The sequence below is a fragment of the Lepisma saccharinum genome, chromosome 4, assembly GCF_977018435.1.
Source record: "Lepisma saccharinum chromosome 4, izLepSacc3.1, whole genome shotgun sequence".
Lineage (NCBI taxonomy): Eukaryota > Metazoa > Arthropoda > Insecta > Zygentoma > Lepismatidae > Lepisma > Lepisma saccharinum.
Genome location: NC_139232.1, coordinates 63819106 through 63831972, shown reverse-complemented (window position 1 = coordinate 63831972; position 12867 = coordinate 63819106). Strand labels below are relative to the sequence as shown.

Below are 12867 nucleotides of genomic sequence, written 5' to 3'. Positions count from 1 at the left end.
ACCAAACAAAAACTGGGGTGGGGGTTGTGAATATATATATAATAAACCTAGGATGACGGCCAAGGGTGTTATGTATCAAATACCTTATGCAGGTCTTAAATCTCTTAAAACTATTGATAGTCTTTTAACCAAAAAGCAGCGCAAGAAAAAAAATTCTTGTCTTGCCAAGGGCCATGGTATGAAATTATTGCTTAGTACCCCCCAATTAAAAAAAATTACAACAATCTAGAAAAAATCACATGTGGGGGGTTTCATATTTACTATCCCGGCCATCTTAGCAGCACTTGGGGCTGTTGGGAGCTTGGCTGGGGGATCAGCTGCCATAGCAAAAACAGTAATAGATGCCAAGAAAAATAGGGCAGAATTAGATGAATTGAAGCGCCATAACCTGGCCATGGAGAAACAAGGCAAAGGTGTTAAGAGAGCCATGAATAAGTTTAAAAAAAACAAGAGCCGCTTACAAACCAAGATATTGAAGCTTAAATCAAGCCACTGGGCATCAAAAATTTTAGAGGTGTGTACATGTCTGATTCTTTACCAGAACAACCACTCAACAAAGAGTGTGGCATTGTTAATTTGGATAAGTACAAAAATCAGGGCACTCACTGGATTTGTTATCTTAAATATTTAAACAATGAGGCATTTGTGTTTGATTCATTTGGAGGTGTTCCAACTGAAAATTTAATAAAATATCTAAAATCAACTAATCTTTATTACAATAATGCCCGTGTTCAAAACTTCAAAGATGTTAATTGTGGACATTTGTGTTTATCTGTTCTTAGATATATGTCTCAAATAAATAAACCATCAATTGAAAATTTTCAAAAGGCCCTGTGGTATTTAAAACATCATGGGGGTATTCCATCTCACCAGCCAAAATTCAATATTGAAACTCAAATTACATGATGATATAGTGTATCCCAAAACAATAGCTCTCAGAGCATTTTATGGCATGTACTTGATCCCTAATATTACACACCACAACAACAAAATTGCAGTTGGTGATCAAAAAATTGTCATCACTCCAGGGCAGTATAATCTGTCCACTCTAAATGCTCAATTACCCAGAGGTATAGTATTAACTCAAAATTCTGTCACTCACAGAGTAGAGATTGTATCTGCTACAGAAACAGTGGATCTGGGTACTATAGGAGAGCTGTTGGGCTTTGAGAACAACACAAAACTTGAACCAGCCATCAAACACACTGCTATTAATATACCTAAATTCTTAGCCATAGAGACTCTGAATATTCACTGTAATGTAGCCGGGGGTATGATCACCAAATCAAATGGCATAGGCACTCACAAACAAACTGGCATCATTGCAACATTCAAACCTAATTCTGAATTTATGGAGCCAATCATCTACACTCCATCCCCAACATTATATTTTCCTGTGTGCCATAATAGAATAGATTACATTGAGTTGATGTTCACTAATGAAAAAGAGGAATTAGTTGATTTTGCTGGAGCCACAACAACTGCAATCATAGAGATTAATATTTAAATAAAAATACATACAAAAAAATGGAAAATATTGAGAGTTATGAGCTACAATCATTCTCCCCAAACAGGAGGACATTTGCAAATTTAAATCAACCCAACACAGAGATTGAGGTTGATCTTGATGTAGGGGATGGCTTTATACACCCCCACAGAGCAGATCTATACATCAAATTTGATGTTGTAAAGCTCGATGGAACAGATTATCCGGCAAATTCAAATATAAGATTGGTAGACAATTTTGTGCCGCATCTGTTCTCTGAAATTGAGATCAGAAAGCATGGTGTTGTTATAAACAGAGTGGATTATCCCGGCATTACCTCCACAGCTTTGGCCACACTAAAATTATCCAAAACCGAGGCTTCTTACTACAAAATAGGTGGATTTGAGGCTGGTGATAAAATTATATCTAAGAGCCACACAGTGCTGTTCCCTATGCGCCTGTTGCCAGTATTCTTCTCAGATTACAAAGATATTATGTGGAAGGGTGGTTTAAGAATCACATTTAGAAGAGCTGCCAATGATAATAATGCTTTGATGAGGTACAGTGCAATAAACTCTACCGGGGAAGCATTGCCTAATACCCTACCTGATGAAGGCAAATGCATTATTCAGACTATGGAGCTAAGAATCCCGGTTGTTGAATATGAAGCCAGTTATGCTCTTAAATACAAAGCAGATATAATAAAAAATCCACAGATTCCTTTACAATTTTATACATATCAATGTGTACAGAAACCTGCCACTGGTACCTATTATGAGTTTGATGCTACAAATTAATTCTCCAGTATACAATATGACATGCCGGATTTTGTGGTGGTACTGTTTCAGACTGGAAGACACAATAATCAGGAAAAAAAATCAAGTAAATTTGATAACTGCAACATCAAGAACATATATCTTAAAAATGGCAGAAATGAGGTATTCCCTAGAGAAAATTATAATTTAAACATGTCCAAGGATGATTTTCTTAAATTATATGAAGCATTTACAGCATACAAGAGGATCACTACTGGCAATACTGACATGTATTACACACCAGATGAATTCAAAACACAGAGACCCATATTTGTCATCAACACTTCAAAAAGGAAACAAGTTGTGATAAATGACAGGACAAACATTAAAATTATCTGTGAATTCCACGAAACACTCCCTGATGACACCATATGTAGTGTTATTCTTATAGGTGAAAAATCATATGTTTATGATGTAAGAAATGAGAGAGTCACAGAGCAATTCTAGAAGAATTACATTATCTTAATACTAGATATACAATTTGAGCCTGGTGCCCAATTGAACTTAAACCGGAAGTGGACCGGAAGTAAATATGTGTGTGTGTGTGTGTGTGTGTGTGTTAATACGTTTGGCCTAGTTTTAGGTGTGGGCAAAAAAAATATCAAGAGGGGCATATTTGTAACAAGCTTATGGACAACAATCTGACAGAAGTGCCTTTTGTAAGTGTGGACAAATCAATCTGAGGGGGCTCATCATTTCACAGGAACTTCCCGAGGGCATTTTTACAAAAATCTTGGATTAGACGGAGTACCACACTTGAGCAAAAAGCTCATATGGGCATGTTGAGCAAGTTTTAAGTGTAGCCAAATCTGCCTGAGGGGGGTTCATCATTTCTCGGGTTTATATTATATACTTTTATACTACTACAATAATAATAATAATAATAATAATAATAATATTGTTATTATTGATTAGCTTTATTTTACTTCGCTTATTGTGCCACTTTTGGCAAATTTGGGGATGAGAGATGATGATATGATGAAACATCCATGCCCAAGCCGGGATTCGAACCTGGGACCAACAACATTATTATTATTATCATTAGTAGTAGTAATATTAGTATTAGTAGTATCAAAGACGTTATTACCCTCTTAAATTATGCAAAAAGGAGGTAGAAGTTGTTGCTAAAGCATTTGTGTTCGAACAAACTATTTTAATTATTTCTTCAACAAGTTCAATTTCACATTAATAATTAAAAAGAAGCACACACCCTATTCTTGAAAGACAGAAAATACTTGATAAATGCATTCTAAATATAATTCTTTTTTACATTAACATGTATAACTTTCATGCACGATATATGTTTCACATATATGCAACATGGAGCAATGTGGCCACTAAATTGTGTGCGTATTCAAAGTTTCATTGATACATAACATATATTATTTAAATACATTACACAATCAATTCATTTATTTCATAATAAACCAACAGCAAAAAATACATCAACTGTGTCTCAAATGTGCACGCTCCCTTTCCTCAAAACAATTTGTAATGATAGAATCACTACAAGATCCTTTTTATTATTAGTTTTACTGTAGGGATTGCCTACGTGACAGTGAAATCCAGCTTGTAGAAGGCTGTTAGTTTTAAAATCTTGTCCTTTCAACCTGAGGGGGGGTTAAAAAAAATTTCGTTTACTGTTTTTCTTTCGAATCGCCTATATAAGAGAACAGATTGAGTAACAAGGGTTGGCCTTCTTACGTTTTTCGGGCAAGAGGGAGACACCTTTGGAAGGTTCTTTGGTGCCGGTAGAGTGGCGGGGCTAGTCAAATGACTAGCGGACACGGATCAACCATTTGCTTTCATCGAAATACATAGATAAGTCCACGCATTTGTTCTTGATTCGTTTGGTGACAACCCAACGCTTAGTTTTCGGCAGGCATTTGTTGTTGTTATTATTATTATTATAGAAACGTCGTATCCGATGGAATTAAGGGACACTTTAATTTCAAGTACAGTATATGTCTATGCGTGTCCGAAAAACTAAATAACTTGTTGCGTGAAAGTATTAGTTTAAATTTGTTGATTCAACACTGTCAAGGTGTCCGGTTTTTATTTAATCTGATATTAAAGGGACTGTGACAGAGTGGAAATACAATCACCGCAGTTTTGTTTTTACAAGAATAACGCATAATTAAGTGTTGTAATTTCATTCAAGTTTAGTCTATTTTTGCGAGGCAATTTTTATTATAAACAAGAAAGGGAAGGAATTAGAGAAACATGTCATGTATGCTTGTGACAAGCTAGATACATTTTTGAACTAGTACTGCTGGTCTAGGCCAGCGTACGAACCTACCTCTCTCTCTCTCTCTCTCTCTCTCTCTCTCTCTCTCTCTCTCTCTCTCTCTCTCTGTATATATATATATATATATATATAGGCTATATATATATATATATATATGTATGTATGTATGTATGTATGTATATATATTCCAGTGTTTCAATTAAAGAGGATCATGTCATTTCTTATGTGGGGGTTATTTCATATGTAATTCTTTGTACATATTTAATCAACGAAATAAATAGTCTTTTTATATATTTTTAAACTGAATGTCTGGGTATCATTGAGATAATGGAAGTCAGTTTTTCCCTAATATACATGGTAAAGAATATGGTACTATGTTTATAATTCGATCGAACCGTTCTTGTTAGTTTTTTTTAAGTGTTATGCTAATTATTTTGCCCTGGGAAGTAACGAAACAAGTAACAGGTCGAGTCAAGGCAGGTTATTTTCCCCAGAAGAGAAATAGAGCATAACAAATTGTTCATGCATATTAAACAAAATCAATTAAGACAAGTCTTATTTCTCTGTCTGGGAATTTACAATGCATTACAGAGAACAACGATGCATCGCGAGCGAAGCGAGCAAGAACAATTTTGGATCCAATTTTTTTGCAGGCTGAAATCAATTTTGATTTAATAGGCCGCAAATAATTTCCCGGTGGAGGCAGATGGCACAGTGGTTCGATCCCACTTTAAACTGTAGGTCCAAGCCCGATTATCCTTTCTGTGCGTAAAGTGGACTTAAAACCACAAATCAATCAATCAATTTTACAACTTATTTTCATTCGCCCAGCAACAGGACTGAACTTGATAAGACGAAGAATAGCAGGTATTGCGAGCGAAGCGAGCAAGAACATTTTACGAAAGGTGTTTATATTTGCATAAAATTTGAAGTTGTGGGTGGGTGGTGATTGTTCCCTGCAGGTACACTTGGCCGGCAATGTTTGTCCCCCCTGCTCCTCCTAGAACTCATTTCCGACCAAGGTTGGGGGGGGCAATGTCCCCCCTGTGGTTGCGCCACTGAGTTGTACACCACGTATACACATAGATACTGTTGTAATCTGCATAAACTAAGTAAAAAATGGCGACAACATCGTGCTTGTCGTTCCCACGACAGTTGGTACTGTAGAAGGAATATATGGAATTAAAAGTTAAAGCTGCGTTTTCAACGTAATCAGGTGATATGAACCATGAGTACGCTCTAGACTCCGAAGGCCTGGTCTCTGTGGTCTTGTTCTGTATATTTGTAGTGTGCGAATTACCGGGGGCGGGAGTGCAGCAGTAGTGGTAAACGTTTCCTTTTAGGCCCAGTTTCTAAAAATACAGAATAGTTCAATTGCTGAAATAACTATGAAATAGAATGTTTACATAGCACGATTATCCAAAATCACATCTTTTATAGCCATATATTGACATTTTGTGTCTCAATTGAAGGATGTTCTGAGCTGCTTCATGCAGTTTTTAAAAACAGAATAATTCAATAGCTTAAAATAGTTATTGAACGGCTATTACATAGCACGTTGGTCCAATTCACACTTCTTTTGTACTCATATTATGTAATTTTGAATCCCAATCGTAGTGTGTTACGAGCTGTGTAAGTTACTTTGTGTGTGTGTATATATATATATGTATGTTTAAAAATGTATATTTCTAATGAATAACATAATGTGGAATGTCTTATGTATGATTTCAAAATGATAAATTTATCTAGCAAATGCCCCATTGTATGTGGATTGCTACGCCTTTAACTTGACTTCGACCACCTGTTATTCACCGGCTGCGCAGAGCCGTTTACTACCCTCTAAACACTTTAACAAAGTGGGCGGCATTGCAAAGTTTACCCATGATTGCTAGCATAAATAAACAGTCGAAGAACACAAGATTCTAAAATACCTCAGGGCTTGCTGGGTGTGTAAGTGACCAATAAGGTGACCAGGACGCAGGTAACTAGCTAAACAGTGAAATATGGAAGTTCCAAAAGATGAGAAAAATTTATTACATATTTAAGCTGATTTAAAACAGGTTTTCGGAATTTAACAAGAAAGGGATACATAACACTTCTTTCTCCTACGGATGTATCCGGGCTCTACACTAACCCGGTGACAAAAATACACCCTTTTCTGTAACATATTTATCTCGGTTAGGCGCTAAACAACTCTGACAAATTTATCTCAGTTAGAAACCATTTCATCGCCAAATAACAACCTTACTGGATTTATCCTAACCAGATGAGCGAATCTTAATTTAAATTTTAAAACACGTTTATTTCAGTTAGACGTCTGACCCATTTGAGGCATTCCCTGGTTAATTCAAAGATAAACCTTTCCTCTCCTACCTTCCGAGCATATGCTTATTAAAGAAAAGGAATAGGAGGGGAAGAAAGAACCGACCGGGGACTTCACGGGGTTTGAACTCGGGAATCGGTTCCTTAAACTAAAAGAAACTAAAAAGGGGAGAGAAAGAACCGACCGGGGGCTACCCGGGTTTTGAGCCTGGGAACCGGAACTTTACCGGGACCCATCTATTACAGGTCTCTGGTCGGGGACTACCCGGGGTTTGAACCTGGGAACCAGAGTCCTAATGGAGACCCAGCCGGGCTTCCCGAGGATTGCTCCTGGGAACCGGGTTGTTAAGGGCTTCATCTCTTAAGGAGGGACCTGATCGGGGGATTGCCGGGGTTTAATCCTGGGAAACAAGTCCTCCACTGCTGTTGCTGGGCTTCTCTAGCAAGTAGGCATTTCCCTGGATGTCTGCCAGTTGACATCTGGGAGCCAAAAAGAGACTGAGCTCTCGGCCCGTGTGAGCTTCTTATATAGGAAATGCAGGTGGCGCTGATATAACTTGCTACGTCACAGATTTACACGTAGCAAACCACATATATTTACATATTGTTAACTGAGAATATTTAGATTACCCATTTCGTTATTATTAAAAACCCTAAACTAGGAAATCGCCAGAAAATATACATGTCAGTGAAACACAGCTGATATAAAGCATTTACCAATTGTTTAAACAGCAATGAGCAACGGCGGAGCGCAGAGCAGATAAGATAACACGACAATGGAAATAAAAGGACCCCCAATGCAGTACTTCAACAATTAGAAATTGGAGTTATGAATTCTTAGCTGACAAACAGTGCGTAGAATTAACATACCTTGTAACTGTGGGCACGTTACAGGATCAATGTCCCTAATGTACTTCAACGTGCGACTCCGGTCTTAATGTGCTCAAATCCATCAAATTTATACGTAGTTACGAAAAAAACACCTACCTCGAACATAATCACCAGCAAAACAAGTTGTTAAGAGTAAAATTTTACGACGCGAATCTAACACGCTTATAAGGGGAGATTTGTCACAGCTAGCTGTCATTAATCTCACTATTCTAACATGTTCTGTCATAGTGTAGGAAACATAATTTTATCTTCTTGGAAAATATCAACAGAAAGTTATACGGAAGCTTCACACACATATATTTCTTTACCTCCGATGTGTGACGAGGTACTTTACTTTATTTATTTCTAATGAATAACTCAAACATGCAATGTGAAATGCTTCTTATATGATTCTAAAAATGCTGTACTGATTTCTATTCACTCGGCGTAAAATTCGTCAATACCGAGACAAAGAGGCGTATCTCAGTTTTCTTGATTTTTCAGTAGAGGATTGTAAAGTTTCTGATCATACATTATTATTGATTGTACTTTTGTTTCCAGGGGTATTGAAATGTGTCGAAGCATACATATAGCTAAAGGGCCGTGCTTTTTGGTGAGTGTGTTTGCATTTTTGCAAATCAGTAATAATGGCTTGGTGGCCGTTGGAAAAAGAGACGCCCATTTGTCTTGTGAGAAAAACATGTTCCAGTTGAGATATTTTGAGTTACGCCACAGATTCGCCTTTTTGTCTCGTAACTGGAGATCACACAAAGTATGCCATGAAGTGGGGAATAAGTGAGTTACGTACAAAGTAGTCACAGCAGCTTGATTATGAAGAGTACAGAAAGTTTGGTAATTAAGTGAAACAGGCCGTTCAAATTATAGAGCTTTCTATTTAGACTTAATGCTTACAAAACAGTTTTAAAAGAAGATATAATGGAAGTAGCAAGATGGTAAACTGTTTAATGGTAAATGGCAGTATCAGAAAAATAAGTAAAGAAATCTGGAAATACACCAAAGAACATTAAATACAAAAAGCATTGCAAAGGCATGAATGTATACATGAGACTTACTTACAATATGCAGTTAGCTAGTGCGTAATATTCTGTTGTGGAAAGAATGGTACTATAGATCACATACCCATTAACAAAATAATACTGGACACTTACAGTAACAATAAACCTCAAGTACATAATACAATACTGGAACATGTTTGGTATTGCCAAACCGATATTGATATCAAGATAAACATACATGCCGAACTATATGGACTTCTGTCGCAAATATTATGAAGTGACATAATCACAACTGTCAGAACATCATATTTTCTTGTCAATTCTAAGAAACTATTGCAAGCAAGATTGTCTTGTTTTGAATGCGGCAAGCATTCAAACTACAGGTAAGATATTGTGACAAAGGGACATCAAATCATCATATGTGTCCTTTGAAATCTTAGGAGGTTCTGAGTACAATTTACATGGTTTAGCTTGCAGTCGTTGGCCGCATTCGGCGAGCCAGACAACTGCAAGATGCATCTGAGAGGAAACACCTGACTACTAACTTCCGGCTTAAGATGATCTTAGCTGAATCGCCGGACGACAAAAAAAAAGTCACATGCCGCACTTTCCAGATTTCACCGCTGGACGGGCCGGTGCACTGCTGATGCACGCTTCGACTTTCCGTATTTCACCAGGGCGCACCAAAGCTTTCACCAGGTTAAACCATGACGTCATCAATTTACACCAGTCTCAAGAGCTGGTGCGGCTGGTGAAACAAAATGGCGTCGTCTACACTGAAGCTTGTTTTGATTCGTGATATGCGTCCTGTAGGCAATAGTACGGAATGCCACGCCTATTTAGTTGCACGGAGGGCGAATAACCTGGATGTAGGGATAAACTGTCGACATTTTAAATACTACTGCTCCTTCACTTGCACGCAAAGTGAAATAAAGTATGCCGATGCATCAAAACATGCGCCCATCTTCTGCTGCAACATGCAGGAAAGCATCCATTTTCAAAATTTCTTATCTTTACAAAAGAATACCACTTAAATTCGTACTGCACATGCAAAATAAAATGTCGTTAAGTAAAAAAATATATAATATTCATGAAATATCTTCTGTGATTTATTCCTCATAAACGCGGATATGCGTGCGCATTCCGAATCTAACTTTCATTTGTTTCAGTATGAAGCTTCCCGAAATTCACCGAATTTGACGTCATTTTTGGTGCACCAGTCTGATGCACGCTGGTGAAATCTGTAAAGCACGGACGCGGTCTGTGGATGAAATTAGTCAATGCAACGACTAAAATACAAGCTGCAAAGGGAAAAATTACGGAGAATAAATATATTTAGGAAAGAATGAAAAAGTAGCTACAATTCTCGGAAAGAGTATAAACATGGTATAACATCTTTGGTCATACGATTAATTGTATTTAAGTAATTAAAATCAATTTTGATTTCATATTCAGCTTCATAATATTCCGAGTTGAATCAAAATATTTGTTCTGAATAGAAAAGAATGTTACCACGTTAGGTCTCATTATGGATATATGCTTAGCATTTATTAAAGTAGATTGTATTGTTCAAATCTTGTGTCGAAGTCAAGCTTTTCGTTCTTTGAACCAGACGAGATATTCACTGAACGTGGTTTTCATATAAAACAATGATCTTCTCTCACTTCAAACCAAAATTTCAACATTTTCAAAGTATCATTTATTTTATCTTGAGTATAAAGAATGTTGTCAGACATCGCCAAGTATAACTATAGCCATATCCGCAATAACATTATCCCAAATCGCATATATCTCTACGGACGCCGCCATCTTACAATATCTTGTGCAGACGAAACGAGTCAACTTTTCCTTGACTTCCTCCGGCTGCAAGATGGCTGTGAGCCGTCTGAATGGCTGGACGCTTTCAGTCCCTAAGACGTGACGTCAACTTCCGCCCGCCGAACGCTAAAATTGCAAGATCTTCAAGCCGACTTGAAGTTGTCTGGCCCGCCGAACGGGGCTAGCGTTTCAGACTTAAGGATCTGAATGACTCCACCAGATGACTGGTTTTGAAGAAGACTTTGTCCTTATTACCATCACCTCTCGCAATACAGTCCAGTCAACAGAATCTCCTTGATCATCTTTTCTGATGGATAGTATGCGAAGATCACGTGCCATGGTCTTGTAATCCAGGAAGTCAGAAGTCTGGAGTGTGTGCACGATATATGGTTTCTTTCTCCTCGCGAGGCGGAAGACTAGGGTCAGTTGGGAAGGCACGAAGAGATCATCAACATTATCTATGGCTGTGCTAATAGCACTATGTGCAAAATCTCCCTCGTTCTGCCCGTGGTAAGGTTAAAAAAAAAACATCATTTATCTTCTCAATACTTTCCAAGCTCGATACTGTGTGCAAAAGCATGGTTACTACAATGTAATTCTTATTTTGTCCAGAGCATCCATTCGCAAATAAAGTTACTTCTTTTATATTATGTGCGGCATTGAGATTTTCGAGGTACATTCTCAAGCAAGTGGTGATTTCACATGATCCTCTTTTTCCCTGTCCTTCATGCCACGCAAAACAGTGACACATCTTAGTTTTGAGGTCGTAAATAGTAAAGTTGTAGTTCGATTATCTCCGCTTGTAGAACAACTGGCTATCATTTGTCTTTGGCAAGAGAATAACCTGCTGAAGGTCAAATGTCCCCACTGCTTCCTTAGGATTGGTATCGTCTTTTTCTTCCATCTTTTTTTCCCCCTTACAGCATCTTTTTGCATTGTATGTTGTTGAAATTGATCTTCCAGTTGTTTCTTTTTCTCAGCATTCCCTTGTCTGTAATTTTCACACAATTTACACCGGTCTTTCTTAGGATTATGAAACGAAATATTCTGAGCTTTCAGGACGTCACAGTAGGTTGTGTAGCTTGCTGTGTAATTCCTTTTGGTGCATATTCCTGTACAAACATGTCATACATTCTCTGCTTATTCAGTTCTGGATGTAGATAGTCTCTTTTTGACTTTTGTCGACGATTGTGTGATTCCATTCTTGGAAATCGACCAATGTGTTCCACGATTGCATCTCTTCTTTCCTTATCCTGTGACTGAATATTTTCTGGCCTACCCCGTCTGTTATCCTTATCAACAATTCATGTGGGCTTCTTTTCAGCTATGGCTGTTCGCAGACTTTTTCTGATATACCAAGAGTGTTAAGGAACAAAGTTTTACACTCAGGAATTGGCTGTCCGTTTTGGGGCAACGAGTAGTAGTACGACACAGATCTCCTTGAATCATGATCTTTCACAGTTTTTTTTGTTTTATTGCAGCTACTGCCACAAAACGAACTACGTATTCTCTTTGAAACTGGAAACTTTTGGTCCCATAATAACTCTGAAGGATGTCCTCTCTTTCTTCTTCTGATAGTGAAGAACATTTTTTACCTAATTTACTGCATGATGTTCCATTGCATCTGGGTCTCAGAATATTTCTTGAAGAAATAGTTTTTCCAGTTGTAGGACTTACATATTCATTACCGTGAAGTCTATCCTCATGGGCTTTCTTCTTATTATTCTCCTTTCTGTTTTCTTTACGAGACATCGCTCCTTCCTCCCTTTCTGATCCTTCCACAAGATAATCTTCAGGTACTAAAGTACTCGAAGGATTTTCAGTCTGTAGCTTAGGTTTTTTTTCTTTTTTCGCACACGGGTTTACTTTGGCGAACCTTGTAGTCGTTTTTGCATGGGCCCATATTTGTAAAATAGTTGTGGCACAATAAAGCAAGGCAAATGTGGCACGAACTAAACACTTGCTTTCGGCAGTTTCATACCTCACAGGTTTGCACGTAAGGAGGATCTGCATCACTGTCATTGATGACTGAATCACTTTTTTCACTAGAAACATTTCCATCACCGTTGTTGTCACTCACGCCTAAATCCTCTTCGCCATCATTATCGTCCTCCATGGTTCAATCTTCAATGTCTACAATAGGTCCATAATATTTTTTTCCCTCCATAACATTATCACTTTGTGTCGTTTGTGAAATCCTTGTCCATCTACACATTCAAGTTCATCTGTAGAAACAACGTTTCTAGTATGATCTTCTCATTCTATTAAGGAATCCATCATTCTCCTACTATT

The 12867-nt window shown here is 37.6% G+C and overlaps 1 protein-coding gene across 1 annotated transcript in view; it reads right to left on the bottom strand.

Annotated features, from left to right (window-relative positions):
• LOC145986522 (aromatic-L-amino-acid decarboxylase-like) overlaps positions 1-7865 on the bottom strand; it is a 67833-nt gene extending 59968 nt beyond the window's left edge. The window contains exon 1 of the mRNA XM_083120631.1: positions 7742-7865. The gene's annotated coding sequence lies outside the window, so the exon portion shown is untranslated. The remainder of the gene's footprint in view (positions 1-7741) is intronic.
• Between the last annotated feature and the right edge of the window lie 5002 nt (positions 7866-12867).